Here is a 20282-nt window from a genome sequence, read left to right on the forward strand (position 1 = left end):
GCTCCATTTTCTTTGTAAAAACGCCTCTGTGTGCTTCAAGCAGGAATTAAAATAATTGTTGTCCTCATCTCGTCCGAATAAGTTAAGACACAACTTCAGAACACTGCCTATGAATTTAGCCGATAAAAATACAGGACACCCAGTCAAACTTGAATTTCAGATGAACGACAAGTAATTTTTTTCAGTATATATAGGTCCCCACTATTGCATGAACAAATATTGCATGGAACATACATCTATGAAGATAGTCATTGTGCATTTGAAATCCAGATGGAGGCCGGGCGCGGTGGCTCACGCCTGTAATCCCAGCACTTTGGGAGGTCAAGGCGGGTGGATCACGAGGTCAAGAGATCGAGACCATCCATCCTGGTCAACATGGTGAAACGCTATCTCTATTAAAAAATACAAAAAATTAGCTGGACATGGTAGTGCCTGCCTGTAATCCCAGCTACTCAGGAGGCTGAGGCAGGAGAATTGCCTGATCCCAGGAGGCGGAGGTTATGGTGAGACAAGATCGCGCTATTGCACTCCAGCCTGGGTAACAAGAGCGAAACTCCGTCTCGGGGAAAAAAAAAAAAAAAAGAAAGAAATCCAGATGGAACCAAGTGTTTTGTATTGCATATGGCGCCACAGTGCTGGTTGAAGCCACACCCCCAGGTGGACGAGTCTGGGCAAGTCCTAGGGAGGCAACCCTTCTTCCCAGAAATCATTGAGAACTAATGTCCTCCTCCTTCCCGCCTACATCTATGCCCAAAAAGCCCTTTCAGTATTGGGAGGCATGCCTGACCAGAAATTCTGTCATGTTTTCCTTGGGGTCGGTTTCCAGAGCCACTGCTTGGCAGCTTGGGCCTGTTTCACAGTGATCAGTTTATGTATTAACAGACTATTGAATATTTGGTGATAACTAATCATCTAAGTCTGTTTCCTCTTGAATGAAGTAGTAACCCCTGACGCTTAGCCTGCACCGTTAGGAATGGCGTATCACACTATTGGGATATCAGGTGTGTGTGTGATATGGGCAGCTGTGGTCAGTTCCCTGGGCAGAGTCTTGCTACCCGCCAAACAGGGGTGTCTGGAGCTAGACAGAGCCAGACAGAGCCACCATCCATTTCCATAGCCCAGAAACCCTGTCACCTAGGAATGATGTGACATTGGCCTTCCAGCCCAGGGCTACGGTGAGGATCTAGGAGAGATTGCCAACAAAGTCTGAGCCAGCCACTGTGCTTTCTTCCCCTGCTCTGCCATCCGGTGGGAGCTCCTGGGTAAAATAGAGTGCCGGATCTAAAATGGAGCTAACGTGCTGCTACACGGTGCCCGCCCTGTTCACCTTCCCGGCTGTTCCCAGTGCCTGCCTGCTTCCCTACCTGGATCTGATTCTCAGAGCCTGTTTGCCTATTTCTTTCTTTCTTTTTCTTTCTCTCTTCCTTCCTTCCTTTCTCCTCTCTTCTTTTCTTTCTTGACAAGAGTCTCACTCTGTCACCCAGGCTGGTTTGCAGTGGTGCTACCTTGGCTCACTGCAGCCTCCGCCTCTCAGGTTCCAGCGATTCTGCTGCCTCGGCCCCCCGAATAGCTGGGATTACAGGCACCCGTCACTACACCTGGCTAATTTTTGTATTTTTAGTAGAGACGGTTTCGCCACGTTGTCCAGGCTGGTCTCCAACTCCCGACCTCATGATCCACCTGCCTCAGACTCCCAAAGTGCTGGGATTACAGGCGCCCATCACTACACCTGGCTAATTTTTGTATTTTTAGTAGAGACAGGGTTTCGCCACATTGTCCAGGCTGGTCTCGAACTCCTGATCTCATGATCCACCTGCCTCAGACTCCCAAAGTGCTGGGATTACAGGCGTGAGCCACCACCCCGACTCTTCCCTCCATTTTCAAATCCAGCAAGGACACATTACATCCCTCTCACCCTCTGAATCTCTCTCTCTCCTTCCTCCACCCTCTCTCTTCTGCCTCGAGCCAGAGAATGTCCTCTGCTTTTAAGGGCTTATGTGATTAGACTGGGTCCACCCTAATCATCTTCCTATTTTAAGATAACTTTAATTCCTTCTGCTAAGTCCCTTTTACCAGATTCTGGGGTAGCGGCCATGGACGTCTGTGGAGGATCATTATTCTGCCTCCTGCAGTGGGGGTGTGGGGGAATGATGTTGAAGGGTATAAAACAAGGCGCATCCATTTCCCAAAGGGACAGAAACCTGGTGTCTTAAAACAACAGCGATTTATTGTCTCACTGTTCTGGAGGTGAGAAGCCCCACATCGAGTTATCCAGAGGGTGGTGCTCCCTCTGAAGCCTTAACAAAGAAGCCTTTCTCTCTTCCTGCCGCTCCCAGTGGCTGCGGTCCTCCCTGACATGCCCTGGCTTGCTGCTGCAGCATTTCAGCGGCTTCAATCACGCTGTGTCCTCCCTGTGCATCTAAGTCCACACCTTCCTCTTGGTATAAGGACACAGTCATATTGAATAAGGGCCCACCCTAATGACCTCATCTTAACTCAGTAACATTTGCAAATATCTTACTTTTATTTTTTTTTTTTGACTCTCTTTTGAGTCTCGCTCTGTCGCCCAGGCTGGAGAGCAGTGGTGCAATCTTGGCTTACTGCAACCTCTGCCTCCTGGGTCGAAGTGATTCTCCTGCCTCAGCCACCTCACCCTGCTACTTTTTTGTATTTTTAAGAGAGAGGAGGTTTCACCAGGTTAGGTGACTCAATCTCCTGACTTCATGATCTGTCTGCCTCGGCCTCCCAAAGTGCTGGGATTACAGGAGTGAGCCATTGTGACTGGCCAGAGCTTACCTCTTTTTCTTATTTTTTATTTTATTTTAATTTTTTTGAGATGTAGTCTCGCTCTGTCACCCAGGCTGGAGTGCCGTGGCGTGATCTCAGCTCACTACCATCTCTGCCTCCTGGGTTCACGTGATCCTTCTGCCTCAGCCTCCCAAATAGCTGGGATTACAGGCATGTGTCACCATACCTGGCTACTTTTTTTTTTTGAGATGGAGTTTCGCTGTTGTTGCAACAGCACGATTTCGGCTCACTGCAACCTCTGCCTCCTGGGTTCAAGCAATTCTCCTGCCTCGGCCTCCCAAGTAGCTGGGACTACAGGCACGTGCCACAATGCCCAGCTAATTTTTCTATTTTTAGTAAAGACGGGGTTTCACCTTGTTGACCAGGATGGTCTCAATCTCTTGACCTTGTGATCCAGCTGCCTCGGCCTCCCAAATTGCTGGGATTATAGGAGTGAGCCACCGCGCCCGGCCCCCTGGCTACTTTTTTTTGTATTGTTAGTAGACACAGGGTTTCACCATGTTGGCCAGGCTGGTCTTAAACTCCTGACCTCAAATGATCCACCCACCTCAGTCTCTCAAAATCAAAGATCTTATTTCTAAATAAGGTTATATCCCTAGATATGGGAAGTTAGAACTACCACACATCTATTTTTTTGGCGGGGAGGAAGGTGGTCACAATGGAACCCCAAACACAGGTAATGCTGGAGAAGCAGTAAGCACAAGGCCTGCTCTGGTCTGCTTCATCTACAGTAGCAGCTGGCAACGTGCAAGTCAAGTCTCAGATACTGTCTGGGTCCCTGTGAGCATGGACTGGGGCAGCAAGTGAATGTGTGATGAGAGCTTGAGAAATCAGGCCTCTCGAGGCCTCCTTCCTGACTGCCCCTCCTATCTCATGCTCAGCTTCCCTTCCACACCTCTGCTCAACCTGGTCCCCGTCTGCGGCACCCGTTCCCTTTTCCCAGGCAATCCAAATCCGCATCCTGGCCATTCTTCATGTCCCACCTGCTCTGGGAGAGGCCACCCTCACTTGCTACACCCATCGGCAAGGCAGGTGATTAAAGATGGGAATGGACCATGCTGCTCAGCTGGCTGGAAACAGAGCCTGTCTATTAGGAAATGCAGACAGAAAACTCAACTCTGCCAGAGAGAAAGGAAGACACAGCAAGGCGCTGACTCCGTGGCTGAAAGATTCAGAAGAGCAATTTTCAGGCAAGAAAATGCGCCCCTTCCTATCTTGGCTTGATAACCATCCTTGTAAACATGAACTGCTCTTCCTAGAAAGAACACCACCACCACCCAAACATTCTTGCCAAGTTAGCCTTCCAGGGCCCTCATTCTTTGGGGTCTGCATGACATAGGGGCCCGTGGGTATTGGCAGCTTACCACCCTTGCACATTTACTATGTTGGGGCCTGCCTTACAATGAGGAGGAGGAGGGGTTTGATAGATTCCATCAGCCAGGAATCTCACTGTTTTTTTTTTAGCACCTCCACATTTAATAAATTTGAACACGTGCAGACACAGAGCAGTCCCCAGCCACAAGCAGAGTTCAGTGGAGAGTGAGGGCCTCAGCCGTCATTCCCCGGCGGATGCCTTCCAAACACTTCAGCATCCTGACCTCACCTCATTTCCGGAGAAGTCCTTAAGCTCTCTTCCCCAGGCGCAGATGGGAGCAGAGCCGGGAAGATGAGGGACAGCTGTTGCTGCAAGGGGGACGGAAGAGACAGGCAGGCTCATTTTGGGTTGCAAGATGTCCCCAAGGGAAGTTATCCTCCCCTGCAGGACACTGAGCCCCAGGCTGTCACCCTGGTGGGGAGGGTCTCCCAGAGGCTGGTCTGATTATCCCAGCATCACCAGAGTGTAACCCAGGGCCTGGAAAATAATCGTTTATTACATGAATAAATAAATGAAAACCTGGATGTGATTTGAGGCCGCCAGAGAAGATTCCGGAAGTCAGCACCACTCATTGTGGAGGCTTGGTCTCAACCTCACCCTGGTCCCCGAAGGAGGCTGTTCACCTCCCACAGGCTCAACCCAGGCCCCGCTAAGGGAAGAGCATGCGATTAAATGGGGCCATCTTTGGGCTCAGAGCGCAGCCCCGCAGGTCAGAGCAGTGAGCCACCGCCACAGGGGGCAGGAAGGCGGCTGCAGCTGTTGATGTAATGTGTATCTGGAGGATAAATAAACTTCATTTCCCAGGCTGTCAATCTCTAAACATGCCGAAATATACATTCGCTCAGAAGGTTTAAAAAAATAAACAAATGTGGTGATGTTTGACTGAATCTTCCAGCGTCACAGCTCTGGCCCTGACGACTCACCATTCAGCTGGTTAATAAACCGTGTTTATGGATCCCCTCCTATGGGCCTGCCTGTAAACGTTCTGCTCCAAGGAGTGCTCTCTGTTCGGTTGTGGGGGAGGGAGGGTCCAAGCAGCACATCCTTCTAGTACAGCCACCAGCAGAACCCAGGAGGCCCACGGTGCAAGCCAGGTACACCATCATCTTCAATCCAGCTCAGCGCCTGCTGGCTGAAGCCTAGCCAAGAGCAGATGAGATCAGGAGAGAGACGACCCCGAGACTTTTAAACTGGGATTGCCTCTTCTTTTTTTTTCTTTTTGTTTTTTGTTTTGTTTTGTTTTTGAGATAGAATCTCGCTGTCACTAGGCTAATCAAAGGCGTGATCTCGGCTCACCGCAACCTTCGCCCCCAGGGTTCAAGTGATTCTCCTGCCTCAGCCTCCCGAGTAGCTGGGACTACAGGTGTGCACCACCACGCCCAGCTAATTTTTGTATTTTTAGTAGAGATGGGGTTTCACCATGTTGATCCAGCTGGTCTTGAACTCCTGACGTCGTGATCCATCCACCTTGGACTCCCAAAGTGTTGGAATTACAGGCATAAGCCACCACTCCCAGCAAGGCCTCTTCTAATAGGTGACAGAAAGGGACCCAGAGCCTGGATCTGATTCATTTGCCAGAAGGTCTTTCTACCATTCAATGGGTGGCATTAACTTTGAGTTCAGAGTTTTGTGCTTGGAAAAGGAGAAGGAAGAATGGAGCAGGGGGGAGGAAGAAAGGGGAGAGGAGAGAGGAAGAGAGAGGAGGAGGGAAAGGGAAGGAGGCTGTGTGAATGGCCGGCGTAGGCCATGGGCTTGTGCAGCAGCAGTGACAGGACTCCAGAGTCAGGAATCACTGTACCCTTTGTCAGGCGTCTCAGTGCCTGCCATGATGTCAGCACCGAGGTGACAGCCTGACTCCCACGGACAGACCAACTGCTGCGCTGGTGCTCAGAAAACCGGAGAGCAGCACCAGCCCCCGAGGAAAAACAGGCGGTGCAGGGCTTACGGGAAACAGCACACCATCTCCAAGCGTGTCTCCAGAGTTCCAAGGGGAATTCTGACGAAACAAGGTTTTCGCCTTCAGTACTGACCTTAGACCCAACCCCTCCCCGCAGCAACCCGGGCAGAAGGGGCCACCATGCCCCCAACACCCTGAAAGACGTCTGGGCCTGTCACAGCTCTTACAGGAACACAGCCAGAAACGCTCAGAGGAAACAAATAAATCGCAGTGTCGGACGCCGCAGAGGCGCCCAGATCCTCCCTCGGGGCTGAGCCGCTGCTGTGAGAGCTGGCTGAGGCTCTGTCCAGTCCCTCGTGGGGAACTGCCCTGTGCAGAGAGACGACCCTCCCTCCCGCACTGGTTTTAGGGTGACCAACTCATCCCAGTTTGCAGGGACTGTCTCAGTTTTGACACTGAAAGGACCACATCCCAGGAGCCCCCTTAGTCCTGGATGGGTGGTCACCCTACTTGTTGGGGTGAGGTGGGTCGGGAGCACAGAAAGGCCTGGCCCCTCACCCAACGAGAGACAACTCTGAAAGGCCACAGTAGCCGGTGGGTGCCTTTGCCACGACCCAGGCAAATTCACTGGCACCAAATCCTACCTCTTCCCTCCTCCATGGCTGGGGATCTTAAGGCCAAGCCTCAGGAAGCTTCCTGTGTACAAATTTTGACCCTGGAAATGGTCTTTTTTTGTTTTTCACTTTAGGTGCATACTGTATCTGGTATTTCTCCCCATGTTATCCCTCCCCATCCCTACTGTCTCTCCCCTACCCCTGCAACTGCCCCCTTTCCCTGAGTCCATGTGTTCTCATTGAGTTTAGCTTTCTGTTCTTGTGTCAGTTTGCTGAGAATGATGGTTTCCAGATTCATCCAAGTCCCTACAAAGGACACGAACTCATCGTTTTTTATGGCTGCGTAGTATTCCATGGTATATATGTACCACATTTTCTTTGTCCAGTCTATCATTGATGGGCATTTAGGTTGGTTCCAGGTCTTTGCTATTGTACACAGGGCTGCAACGAACATATGTGTGCATGTGCCTTTATAGTAGAATGATTTATAGTTCTTTGGGTATACACCCAGTAACGAGATTGCTGGGACAAATGGGGAGCCTGACCTCAGGCAGCAGTACAAGTTGAATTGTGGTTTGGCAGCATCTGGCATCGTAAGGTTGTCAACAAACACCACAGCAAGGTGCACCTGGGGACTCCAGGAGGGTGAGAGTCTTATGCCTACTTGATCCTCTCCTGAGAGGCTCTCATTCTGCTCTCAGTGACTCTCACTTGCCCCACTCATGGAGGATTGTTTGAAATAAAACTGGATCCACGTCCATTTAGTTCTGAAGCCTCTATGGCATCCCTGGAATTGACAGAGATGCCTGGGGTACTGCTAACATCGGGTACTGCTAACATGGGCTCCTCAAGGTGAAGCTTGGAGCAGCCACAGGAAACCCAGCACTGGGAGGCAGCCCTGAAATCTGGGGTACCCCAAGCCTTCCTTGACCTTCACTCATGTGAAGGATGAGTAGAGACAGCCTTTGACATTTTGTCCACGGGGACCAAGATTTGACTTTAAAAAGCATCCAGATGTTGCTGGCAGGTTGGAGGTAGAGGGAGGGAAGATAAGTAATTTACATGCAATCCACATGATGAAAATAGTTTGAGAAGATCATCCAGGGAAGGAGAGGCTTATTGATGCCAGAATGAAGACAGGGCTTTCCAGCTGACAAGGAAGGTCACCTGCCTATGAGTAAAAAGTAGGTAAGGTGTTCTGCAAGGGCCCCTTTGATTCTAATATTTAAAAAATCACCTCCCAGGTCCAGTTTTCATTGGAAATTTACACCCTAGCCAAACACTGCACTTTGTAAGAAGTGAGGAAAAGACATTCTCTGCCTTCAGAAATCTTCACAAACCCCACTCTAAGTTTCATTTGTGCACTGCTGCATAACAAATGATCCCAAAATATGGTAGCTTAAAACAAAAACCATTTATCATCACTCACATTTCTATGGGTAGACTGGGCTCAGCTGGGTGGTTCTTCTGTTCTATGGTGATGTCATCTGGGGCCACACTTGTCTAGAAGCTCAACTGGGCTGGAGTGGCACTCTCTCATTCATTCACCTTGCTGGCAGTTCATGCTGGCTGTCAGTCAGGGGCTTAGGTGAATTGTCAATAGAAGCACCTCAGTTTCCTTCCATATGGGTTCTCCACTAGGCTGGAGCTTCTTACAGCACAGTGCTGAATTCCAAGTGGGAGTGTTCCAAGCAAGGGAAAGCAAAAGCTGCAAATCTCTTAAGCCCTGACTTTGGAAGTTATGCAACATCACTTTTGTCACATTCTATTGAGCAAAGCAAGTCATATTCCAGCCAAGATGCAAGAAGAGTGGAAAGAATCTTCACCCCTTGGTGGGAGAGGTGGCAGAAACTTACAGCCATCTTTTAACCCACTGCAGGTGGTCACTGTTAGGGAAATGGAGAATTACACACCACTTTGGCGGCATTATTATGGAGCTAAAGATCCCAGTTCCTGGGGTGAGGAGTCACAACAAGTGAAAAAGCAGTCACATCGCAACTGTCAGGGAGACCAACAGCCTGAGGACACAAAGCCATGGAAACAGGAGAAACCTCTTCCTCTTTCTCTCCCTGTGTGAGCAATGATGACAGGAGTGGAAGCCTTGTGTTTTGAAGCCCATTGACCTGGTCTAGCCACCTTTTTCTTTTCTTTTTTTTTGAGTCTGGATGTTCTTCATGCAAACAGGAAGTCTTTAATTGCAAATTCCCACTTCAAGTCTCCTGGTGAGATCAGACTAGGAAACCCACTTCCTCGCTGCACCTTTCAATTCCAAGCTGAAAACACATCATTCAACACTTGTTTTCCAAAAAACTGACAATGCTGTGAACCAAATAAAATGGAACTTCATCCTAGGGCTTAATACATGTGTGGTAAGTTAAGACTACATAGATAGGCCAGGCATGGTGGCTCACACCTGTAATCCCAGCAGTTTGGAAGGTGGAGGCAGGCAGGTCACCTGAGGTCAGGAGTTCGAGACCAGCCTAGCCAACATGGTAAAATCTGTCTATTTAAAAAAATTAGGTGTGGTGGCACATGTCTGTAGTCCCAGCTATTGAGAGGCTGAGGCACCAGAATTGCTTGAACCTGGGAGGCAGAGGCTGTAGTGAGCCAAGACTGTGTCACTGCACTCCAGCCTGGGTAACAGAGTGATACTCCACCTCAAAAAGTAAAAAATAACTACATACATAGACAGTGCACAGGGAAGAGAAGGGCACATACTTGCTGCTCTTTTTTTTTTTTAAGATGGAGTCTCACTCTGTTGCCCAGGCTGGAATGCAGTGGCACAATCTCAGCTCACTGCAACCTCTGCCTTCTGAGTTCAAGCAATTCTCCTGCCTCAGCCTCCTGAGTAGCTGGGATTATAGGCATGCACCACCATACCCGGCTAATTTTTGTATTTTTAGTAGAGATTGGGTTTCACCATGTTGGCCAGGCTGGTCTTGAACTCCTGACCTCAGGTGATCCATCTGCCTTGGCCTCCCAAAGTGCTAGGATTACAGGCTTAAGCCACTGCACTCAGCCTGCCCCTGTTTTTTGTTTTTTTTTTTAACTCCTCTTTTAAAAACATTTTTTTAAAAACCTTGTTTTTCACCCATCCCCTCTCTGATTTTACATACCTAGACTGCAGATATCACATCTTGCGCCCAGCATGGATCTCTGAGCTGAACACCTGAGGAGCCCCCTGCATACCTAGGAGGCCACTTCTAACAATTCCTTGAGCAAGCTGGGAGGATGGGTGTGGACGTCAGAAATAGCTTCAAATGTTTCCCCAGTGAGGAAGGTGAAAACCACCCCCGATTTCCAGAAAGTGATTTCTCACCCACAAGGCAGTTTCAGAGGGTTAAGCTTAGCAGCCCCGGAGGGCCACAGCCCCCACGTGTCTCCATTAGTGCAGCAGTCTGCTGTCTGCTGTCTGCATATTGTTTCACTTTCTCGTGCATCGTGTTCCCAAAGCCAACTTAAAACCCAGCTAGAATGAAACCAAAAAGAGAGTTAGTCTCCACATCAAGGCAAGTCTGGGAGATAACTGGAGCATTTGATAAAAAGACATTGTGTGGACAAACCTACAACAAATAACCAAGAAACTCCAGATGAGTTCCACTGAATTGTAGATTTGTTTATTCATTCATTCAGCCAACATTTATCAAGTATCTGGTATGCCAGAGCCTGAACAACAGCAAACGTGAGTCTTGGTGTGTGGAGTCAGGTGGGAATGCAGGAGCTGAACTAGCAGTTACAAGTGTGAGAAGGGCCACAGAAGACAGCAGTGCCCTGCAAGAATGGGTCCCTTCCTGTAAAAGTGAACCATGTGTGGCTGGGCATGGTAGCTCACACCTATAATCTCAGAACTTTGGGAGGCTGAGGCAGGCTGAGGAACTCCTTACCTGAGTTCGAGACAAGTCTGGTGGCCAACATGGTGAAACCCCATCTCTACTAATAATACAAAATTAGCCAGGCATGGTGGTACATGCCTGTAATCCCAGCTATTCGGGAAGCTGAGGCAGGAGAATCACCTGAACCCGGGAGGCAGAGGTTGTAGTGAGCTGAGATCGTGCCATTGCACTCCAGCCTGGGTGACAAGAGCAAAACTCCATCTCCAAAAAAAAAAAAAAGGGAACCATGTGATCCATTGTGTGTCTCAATTATGCCGTCACAATTTTGATTCTGCAGCTACTGAAAAGTAATCTTTTATGAGCAAATGATTCAAGGGCCAAAGCTGCCTGCTGCTGTGTTCTGATTGCATGCCATCCCACACTTGTGATGGCAACCCAGGCACCGAATATCAAAGATCAGTCTGAAGTTCACACTACTGAAGGGTTGTCAGTAGAAGGACGCTTGACCACAGAGAAAAACAAGTCACCTCTCCGTGACTTGGCCCCTAGGGATCATCAGTCTAGTGACTCACCATTGCTTAGCATTTTTCTTTTGCCCAAAGAGAGGGCCAGGCTGGAGAAGGGTTTGGGGGAAGAGCTATGCATCTCCCAGGGGAAGCAACTGTCACCCCAGCTTGGCCACTGGGAGCCAAAGGCAGGTCACTGCTCCTCTCTGGCTTTAGTTTTTTCATCTTCAAAGTTGGGTAGGAGAGATTTATTGACCATGGTTTGTCACTGGGTAACTCTTCAGGTGCAACAAGGAGGCAGCTGGGGAGGGGTTGTCCTTAGGGAGGAGGCTCTGTGGCACTAGACGCACTTCTGCTGTTATCTGTTCAGCAGGTTAAAAAGTCCATCTCGTGGGGGCTGGGGAAGATTGCTGGGCTCCAGGGAAGACTCAGGGTGCTTGCCCACTACTATCAGCCTGGCTCTGTTGCAGGAACATGACTGGCTTTGGCCTTACCCTGATGAACCATCAAGCTCCCTCACGAAAGAAGAGACACAGAAGAGCTTTTGTGCATGCAATCTAACACAGGTGAGAACAAGAAGGATGGAGGGGAAGGGGTGCAAGGAAGACCCTGTCCCTTGCAGGGCACTTGTGGTTGGGAGACCTGAGCTGGGCATGTCAGCATCCCCTGATCTGGAACCCGAGAGCAATGAACCCCCCTGGATACATACATCACCTAGATCAGGTTTCTGCATCAGGTTTCATTTACAAAAGAGTTTCCCTGCTGAAATAAATGTGACAACCACATTCTGCAGTCACAGTGCTGGTGACTGGAGAATTCTTGCAAGCACTCTACACCCCTCCCTGTCACATTGCTACTAACAGCGGCCTTGCACCTGGGCCAGAGCATTCACAGGAGAGTGAGAGTAACAAGAATTGTCTCTAAGGATCTTAAGAGGAGGACAGCCAACTTGTCAGCCAAAGCACCTACCTGTTTCTCTCCTTCCTCCCCCTTTCTCTATCTTCATTCCTTCCTTCATTCCTTCATCCAACTCACCGGCCAACCTACTAATATTTTTTGGATACCTACCTTGTGCAGAGCTCTGGGCAAGACACTAAGAATTCGGCACTGACTGAAACAGTATCTTTGCCCATATAATTTATATTCTGCGGGAGATAAACAATAAGCAAACAAATAAATAAGACAACTGTCAATTGCGGCAAAAGCAGAAACAATGGAAGTGGAGAGTGGGTGAGGGGCCTCATCATTCCTGGCCTGGACCGCAGTCTTCTGCAGGTGGGCAGCCACGTCTCAAAGCAGGACTCCTTTCATACTTTAGTGTGTGCACGGAGCACTTGGGGACCTTGTGGCAATGAAGAAACTGACTCAGACGTTGTGGTGTGGAGCCCGAGATTCTGCATGTCTACTGGTCCCCGGGCCATGCTTTCTCCAGCGCAGGTCCACACAATATAGACTACTCCTTACCAAGCCCAGACAGGGGTGATAGCTGCTTGCCCCAAGGATGGCACCCCGGGGGAGGCTGGGGAGGGAGCCTGCGAAGATCTGCAGAACTTCAGAGGTTAGAGGAGCCTGCCCAGACCCATGGGCAGCTGCACAGCTGTACCCTACAAACACAATGAAGTGGCTTTAGCAGGAGCTGCGGCAGAGCTCACAGGTGTTTCAACCAGCTGCCAGGGCTGCCAGGAAACTTAAGCAAATAAATCTGCCTTTGCTATTTAAAAAAAGAACTATCTCTTAGCTGGGTATGTGTGGTGGCAGAGATAGGACAGCTCTATGATGAAGCTGGGTTGGAGATGGGCTGGACTAGTAGCACGAGATGGATCTCTGCACCCAGCCCCTTTGCCCATCTTGGTCCCACTTCTTTCTTCCTAAGTTCCAAAGAGCTGCACTCAGCCCTCAGGTCTCAGCATGCTGTGGAAAAGCACATGTGTTTGGAACCAATGGCACCTGAGCCTCAGCGAAACCCTAACAAGCATCACCCTCCCGGCCCTGGTGGTCCCATCTGTGCACCAAGCTAACGATGCCTGCCTGCTTTCCTTGTGGTATCATGGTGCTGATCAGAGGAAACAGATGCCATTAGTATAATGAACATGTCCAATCTAGCAGCCTGGAGTTTACCCAGCCTTGAAATAGACAGAGGGAACCCTTAGTTGTGGGTTTGAGGGAAGCTGATTAAGAGTCAGCCATGGGTTGGGCAAGGTGGCTCATGTCTGTAATCCCAGCACTTTGGGAGGCCAAGGCAGGCGGATCATCTGAGGTCAGGAGTTCAAGACCAGCCTGGCCAACATGGTGAAACCCTGTCTCTACTAAAAATACAAAAATTAGTGGGGCGTGGTGGCGGATGCCTGCAATCCCAGCTACTCAGGAGACTGAGGCAGGAGAATCGTTTGAACCCAGGAGACAGAGGTTGCTGTGAGCTGAGACCGCACCATTGCACTCCAGCCTGGGCAACGAGAGCAAAACTCCATCTCAAAAAAATGAGGCCAGCGCAGTGGCTCACACCTGTAATCCCAGCACTTCGGGAGCCTGAGGTGGGTGGATCACCTGAGGTCAGGAGTTCAAAACCAGCCTGACCAACATGGTGAAACCCCGTCTCTACTAAAAATACAAAACTAGCTGGGTGTGGTGACACATGCCTGTAATCCCAGCTACCTGGGAGGCTGAGGCAGGAGAATCGCTGGAACCCAGGAGGTGGAGGTTGCAGTGAGCCGAGATCGTGCCATTGCACTCCAGCCTGGGCAACAAGAGCAAAACACTGTCTCAAAAAACAAACAAACAAAAAAGAGACAGCCATGGCCTGCAGTTGTAAAGGACAACAATCGGGAGTTGTGAGAAAGGAGCCTGTATAAACACCAAAATCAGTTTCTAGAGCAGCACCTGGCACACAGGGGACTCTGCTCAAATGACGGCAGGCGAACACAGAACCCACCACTCCCACCATTCACTCGCACCCTCCTATTGGACCTTCCTTTTGGTTTCTTTATCTCAGAGCTCCTGTGTGGAACAAACTAGTTTTACCTGGAAAAGCTGTGCTGTCTCTTTAAGTCCCTCGCAAGTCTCCCGGCTTTCTTCGGCATCAGAGTTGGGCATCGCTGGGAATCTGACCCACATCTGTGCGGGATAAAGAACAATTATCAAGCCAAAACATGCCCTGCACCCAAGATACCTACTTAATTGGTGCTTTGCTTAAGCTAATGTTTCAGATGATTTGGGCCTCCCCAGTGCCTCGAGTGGAAAAGGCAGAGTTCATTTGCAGCGAGTGTGCCTCCATGCCTCGTGTGCCTCATCTGCACCACACATGCACGAAAGCCTTCCAGGGTGTGCATGGGCATGAACCTAATTAATCATGCTTTTCGCTTATTAGCAGTAACCAACTTCATAGGCAGAGCTTTTTGAACTTGTTTCTGGAAACTTTTTCTGAACCACAGGACTAGAATAGGATAGCAGACACTCTATATTTGTAGAGTGACCGAACAACATGGAATTGGCAAAGCATCGTGGCTAAAAGGGGTTAAGACATTGGCTTCAGACAGACCTAGGACCTGCGTATGAGTATCAGCTCTGTCTCTGGGACCTGAGGCTATCTAAACCCATGTGTTCACAAGCAGAAGTGATTAAATAAAATCGTATTGATAAAGCACTGTAACTGGCCAGGAGGAAGTACTTTAAAAATGTTAGTTGGTGGCCGGACGCGGTGGCTCATCCCAGCACTTTGGGTGAATCACGAGGTCAGGAGTTCAAGACCAGCCTGGCCAATATGGTAAAACCCCATCTCTACTAAAAATACAAAAAATTAGCTGGGCATAGTGGAGGGCACCTGTAATCCCAGCTACTTGGGAGGCTGAGGCAGGAGAATCACTTGAACCTGGGAGGCAGAGGTTGCAGTGAGCTGAGATTGCCACTGCATTCCAGCCCAGTAAACAGAGTGAGACTTTGTTTCAAAAGAAAAATTGTATTTGTTGAAGGTGACCATATACATTATTTCAGATCAGGGACACTTTTGATGGTGAATAGGGGATTATAATAATCATACCAGCACCAGGCAGTGACTCACATCTGTAATCCCAGCACTTTGAAAGGCTGAGGCAGGTGGATCACCAGTGGTCAGGTGTTTGAGACCAGCCTGGCCAACATAATGAAACACCATCTCCACCAAAAATACAAAAAATTGGCCAGATGTGATGGCGTACACCTGTAATCCCAGCTACTTCAGAGGCTGAGGCAGGAGAATCACTTGAACCCAGGAGACAGAGGTTGCAGTGAGCTGAGATCACGCCCCTGCCCTGTAGCCTGGGCAACAGAGCAAGACTAAACCAGGTCTGGCCCAACAAGCAGGGGTTGTGGGCACCCCAGATATTATTATTTAATAGAGAAAATGCTTAGAGATCATCAAATCCAACATATTTATTTGACAGATGAAGCTGGTGAACCTGAAAGGCTGAAGACACACTGCCTTTAGCAGAATACTGGTTCAAGGTCACACTCGTTTTGGCCTCAGTCTCTGGGTCCCACTTGGGGAGCTAAGCTCCCAGCTGTTGTCGCCTTGAACATTGCAGAAAAGAGCTGTGAGGAGGTGGCCTCTAACTCCTGCCGAGGTTCTGAAAGATCCTAATTTACAAGGGATGGCAGTGAACTTCAGAGAGGTTAAGAAACTTGCCCCAGGCCACACAACAGTATGTAATTGCTAATGACGGAGTAGTGTATCACCTTCAGGCCTGGATTCTCTTGCACTGAAGTGGAAGTCACCACGTAGATTCTTTTTTTTTTTTGCGATGGAGTCTTGCCTGTTGCCCAGGCTGGAGTGCAATAGCTCAATCTCAGCTCACTGCAATCTCCATCTCCCAGGTTCAAGCAGATTCTCCCACCTCAGCCTCACGAGTGGCTGGGATTACAGACATCATGCTTGGCTAATTTTTCTATTTTTGTAGAGATGGGGTTTCACCATGTTGGCCAGGCTCCTCTTGAACTCCTGACCTCAGGTGATCACCCACCTCAGCCTCCCAAAGTGCTGGGATTACAGGTGTGAGCCACCGCACCTGGCCACCATGTAGATTCTTACACCAGCAATGGTAGCTAGATATGGTTTCAGTGAAACCAACAACTTACTTTCAGCTCCCATGTCTTCTTTCGGCGTGTTTGTTTCCGAGATCATTGGTTCATCCTGATTATTGGCACATTCTGGTCAGAATAACTGTTCCCATTCATGTCTCTGTCATAGTATAATTACTTGTTTGTTCATTTATTTATTTACTTAGAGATGGAGTCTCACTCTGTTGCCCAGGCTGGAGTACAGAAGTACAGAGTGCAATGGGATGACTTCTGCTCACTGCAACTTCCCCCTCCCAAGTTCAAGTGATTCTCTTGCCTCAGCATCCCGAGTAGCTGGGATTACAGGTGCCTGCCACCATGTCTGGCTAATTTTTGTATTTTTAGTGGAGACAGGGTTTCACATGTTGGTCAGGCTAGTCTCGAACTCTTGACCTCAAGTGATCTTCCCACCTCGGCCTCCCAAAGTGTTGGGATTACAGGCGTGAGCCTCCATGCCAGGCTAATTACTTGTTTATATGTCTGTTTCTAGAGACTCACTTATTTAGAGAGAGACTCCGTGCCTGGCACAGTGGGTGGGATACCATGGCACTCAGGCAAACATTTGCAGAATGTCACTGTTCTTGATGTCTGTCATGTTGCTTACCATTGGGAGGAACTGACAATGACCTCACTTTCCCCATCAAGATGTGAAAACTCTCAAAAAGAGCACCAAACATCCCTGCTGAATGAAATGTCTTACCTCCAGTGAAAAATGATAGGTGGCACCCTACCTCCCCCTGCTAAATAACGGAGACTAATTTACACCTGATAGGTTTCCCCATTCAGCTTATTTTTCCTAAGCATTTTCATTTCTCCCTTAAATCCAGGAAAATCACTGTTTACCTCATCCTCCAGCTGGAGCTGGCTTTCCTGGTTCACAGGAGTCAACAGCGTGCACCTCTTACCAAGGCCTTGTTTAGGGAAGACACGTGGATAGCTTGAAATTAGCCATTGTGAGAGTATTTACACCATGGAAATCGGCAAAACTACAAATCAGGGCTTTTTAAAACATTTCTTAAAAAGCCAGTTGTTAAACATTTGCCAGCACACACTTGGTGCCAAGGCACCAAGCCCTCCTTCCCCTCACTCTGCCTGCTTATACGTATCTTAATGCTCTTGAGCCACCAAGGGGTCTCTCGGTTTCAACCACATTATCTGTTCTCTCCCAAGACCCATCTGGGTGCCTCTCAACCCTTCTGCTTCTCCCTGCCAGGTGTGGGTAGCCAGCACACCACGGCTCTAAAAAAGGTCTTATCTCTAACAGAATCTCTTACAACCAAGTCCTCCCACTCCAAGCGAGTCAGTTCAGCATGCTGCTTGTAAAAATGTGTTTACAGAATGTCTTTCAGATCCAGGCTTTGCACATGCCTTCACTTGCTAAAGAATTAGCCAGTTCCCCTCCACTTCCCCGCTCTCATGTCCCAAACAAAGTGTGATCATCACATTTTTTAATCTCCAGCACACCCTGGGTCTTGTCAGGCAACCGCATACGGACTGAGTTTCTTTTAAACAGGCTAAAGTTTCTCATCTCTCAGCTTAGTCTTTATGGCTCTGACTAGGGGAAAAGGTACTCACCACTTCCAAGCCAGGCTGCCAAGAAAAGGCTCAGCAGAGCCCCCCAGCTAGAATTTAAAAAAAAAAGTCTCCTTTTGAGGAATGCTGATTTACAGAATTAAGTTACGGCCCGACTCTTCAAACGGATAATCACAGACTGTAGCAAAGCTCTGAGGCTGAAATGTGAGCTGCTGTTTTGCCGTGTGCACTGTGATTTTGAGCGAAGTCTGCTTAAATTGTGATGCTCTCATCACAGCCCTGCCTTTCCTCTCCGTCAGTTTCCAGGCACTGGGGATACATCCAGGCTGGGGCTTCAACTGGATTTCCCCATCAACATTTATTTACAACATTTTTAAAGATCAGAGGTAAACGTTTACTCGAAGAGAAGTCTTACGTAACTATTGCCCGCCCTGCTCGTCCCCCGACTCTGCTACAAAAGACTGGGTTGAGTTCTGCCTGTTTCCCTGAGAAGACGCAAGCCTTTTAAAGCAATGAAATGATCGCTTCTTATTAATTTAGCTGTAACTCAATTATTTTGGAAACAAAACAAAGAGACTGTGGAATATCTTGCTAAAAATAGCAAATCAATGAAGTGGAACGGTTGGTTTTAAGACAATTAATTATGCAACAGTAATGTTCTTAATCATCTCTAAAGGAAACTGTTTGCTCATAGTACTAGAGGAGACCAAGCAGGGGCCTTGCCAGTCAGCCCTCGTCCCAGCTCATCATTTAGTGCCCTCTGGGGCTGGTTGTTTCTAACTAGTTTTCACTGTGGGAGGACCCAGTGGGACTAGGGGAGCGTCAAGCCCTATTCTGGCCACCTGAGTATCATCAAGGAGGAAGAATTCAAGCATATTCCTTTCATCGGTGGCTCCTTTCAGTGGGGAGGAAAACCCCAGTGCCCACCCATCATTACACGAAGTTTCTGTGCTAGAAGACACGGGCAGACAGGCTCTGCTTACAGGAATTGATGCGCGTGTCATGAAGTAGGGGCTGCCAGGGCACACAACCACACAGAGCATGAGCATTACTTAGCTCGTCACCACCATCTGGCTCCCACTCTTCATTATGGAGATGACTTGCATTTATTGAATGCCTGCTGCATGCCAGATGCAGTTCTAGGCACTATGCATACATCCACTCTTTTCAAATTCTGTGGTCAAAGGATTGTAACATAAAGTGTACCATATTGGTCTTTTTTTTTTTTTTTTTTTTTTTTTTTTTGAGACAGAGTCTCGCTCCACCCAGGCTGGAGTCCAGCGGTGCGATCTTGGCTCACTGCAACCTACACCTCCTGGTTCAAGTGATTCTCCTGCCTCAGCCTCCCAAGTACAGGCACCCGGGATTACAGGCAGCTGGCACCATACCCAGCTAATTTCTCTATTTTTAGTGGAGACAGTGTTTCACCATGTTGGCCAGGCTGGTCTCAAACTCCTGACCTCAAGGGATCTGCCTGCTTTGGCCTTCTAAAGAGCTGGGATTACAGGCATGAGCCACTGCACCTGGCCCATATTGATCATTTTTAAGTGTACTGTTTATTCGTTAAAATTATTCACACTATTGTCCAACAACTGCCACCATCCATCTCCAGCACTTTTTTATGATCCCAAACTGCACAGATCCACTCTTTAATCCCGTGAGGTAGGGTATTAGCCCCCTTTACAGATGGGGAACGGAGGCACAGTGCCATGCAGTAAGTAGCATCTCTTTAAAGAGATGGTGATAGGCAGGCCACGGAGGCTCACACATGTAATCCGAGCACTTTGGGAGGCTGAAGTGGGCGGATCACCTAAGGTCAGGAATTTGAGACCAGCCTGGCCAACATGGTGAAACCCCATCTCTACTAAAACACAGAAATTAGCTACTCAGGAGTCTGAGGCAGGAGAATCACATGAACCCTGCGAGGCGGAGGTTGCAGTGAGCTGAGATCATGCCACTGCACTGTAGCCTGGGTGACAGAGTGAGGCTTTGTCTTGGAAGGAAGGAAGGAAGTTAGGGAGAAAGGGAGGAAGCGGGGAGGGGAGGGGAGGGAAGGGGAAGGAAGACGGGGAGTGGAGAGGAAGGGGAAAGAAAGAAGGGGGGGAAGGGAAGGGGAGGAGAGGGAGAGGGGAGAGGGGAGGAAGAGGGAAGGGGAGGAGAGGGGGAGGGGAGAGGGGAGGAAGAGGGAAGGGGAGGAGAGGGGGAGGGGAGAGGGGAGGAAGAGGGAAGGGGAGGAGAGGGGGAGGGGAGAGGGGAGGAAGAGGGAAGGGGAGGAGAGGGGGAGGGGAGAGGGGAGGAAGAGGGAAGGGGAGAGGGGGAGGGCAGGGGAGGGGGCAGGGAAGGAAGAGGGGGAGGTGAGGGGAGCGGGGGAGGGGAGGGGAGAGGGGGAGGAAAGGGGGAGATGGAGGGGGAGGAGATGGGAGAGGGGAGAGAAGAGGGGGAGGAGAGGGTGAGGGGGAGGGGGAAGGGAAGGGAGAGGGGAGGGGAGAAGGGGAGGGGAGAGGGGTGAGAAGGGAGAGGGAGGGAGAGGGGAGGGGGAGGAGGAAAGGTGAGGGGAAGAGGAGGGGCAAGGGAGAGGGGAGTGGAGAGGGAAAGGGGGAAAGGGAGGGGGAGGGGAGGGGAGGGGAG

At 49.4% G+C, this 20282-nt stretch overlaps 1 protein-coding gene across 4 annotated transcripts in view; it reads right to left on the reverse strand.

The window, feature by feature from the left end:
- Positions 1 to 503: 503 nt before the first annotated feature.
- The window catches only part of LOC118146411 (uncharacterized), a 133946-nt gene continuing 114167 nt past the window's right edge, over positions 504 to 20282 (reverse strand). For 2 of the 4 annotated variants that reach the window (XR_013525160.1, XM_078346694.1), the window contains one exon: positions 504 to 14144. The gene's annotated coding sequence lies outside the window, so the exon portion shown is untranslated. The remainder of the gene's footprint in view (positions 14145 to 20282) is intronic. The other 2 variants (XR_004732208.3, XR_013525159.1) reach the window with 2 other exon arrangements.

The sequence above is a fragment of the Callithrix jacchus genome, chromosome 12 (assembly GCF_049354715.1).
Source record: "Callithrix jacchus isolate 240 chromosome 12, calJac240_pri, whole genome shotgun sequence".
NCBI classification, from domain to species: domain Eukaryota; kingdom Metazoa; phylum Chordata; class Mammalia; order Primates; family Cebidae; genus Callithrix; species Callithrix jacchus.